A 727-nucleotide genomic window follows, 5' to 3' on the forward strand; every position below is an offset into this window, starting at 1 on the left:
CCATAATATCCTAGAATCTCTAGTAGAATAAAGCAGACAGACCATGTAGACCAAGAGCTTTTAACAGTGCCATATGAAACAACACCACTTGAACTTCTTCTAATGATATATCAGCAATTAGGTTCTCATTCATTTCTTTTACTATACATGACTTAGTATAAGCCAGGACCTCTTCAATCATTGAAGGATTATAAGTAGTAAAAACGTTAGTGAAGAAATCCTTTACTTCAAACTCTATACCTCCCTTGGTATTAACCCATTTGGCAGTCACCTTTTGCAATGCCTAAATTTTATTTTTCTTCCATCTCTCCGATGCTCTCTGATGGAAAACCTTGGAATTCTTGTCCCCATCCTTTAACCATTCAATGCTGGATCACTGCTTCCACATGACTTCTTCCTCCTTTGCTAGTTCTTTCAATTCCTTTTGCAAGGTTTTAATATTGCCTAGCCCTACTATTTCGATGTTCTTTTCATGAGCTTCTTGTAATTGTTTCTATTCTTGTTTTATTTGACACTACTTGTCCTGAATGGGGTTAGGCTTAATTGAATTTAAAACCATCTTGACATTATTACGTTTTCCAATGAAGTTCGTTGATGAATTTAAAGGGACATGCCATTCATTTTGAATTAATTTTGCACATACCTCATCTCTCAACCACGTTACTTCAAAATGAAATCTTCAATGCCTTTGGACTCATTTTTGGTAACAAAGATCCACTCTCATAGC

Source organism: Theobroma umbraticum, unplaced genomic scaffold (genome assembly GCF_002168275.2).
Source record: "Theobroma umbraticum cultivar Fairchild unplaced genomic scaffold, ASM216827v3 scaffold_60.0, whole genome shotgun sequence".
In the NCBI taxonomy this organism is placed as follows: domain Eukaryota; kingdom Viridiplantae; phylum Streptophyta; class Magnoliopsida; order Malvales; family Malvaceae; genus Theobroma; species Theobroma umbraticum.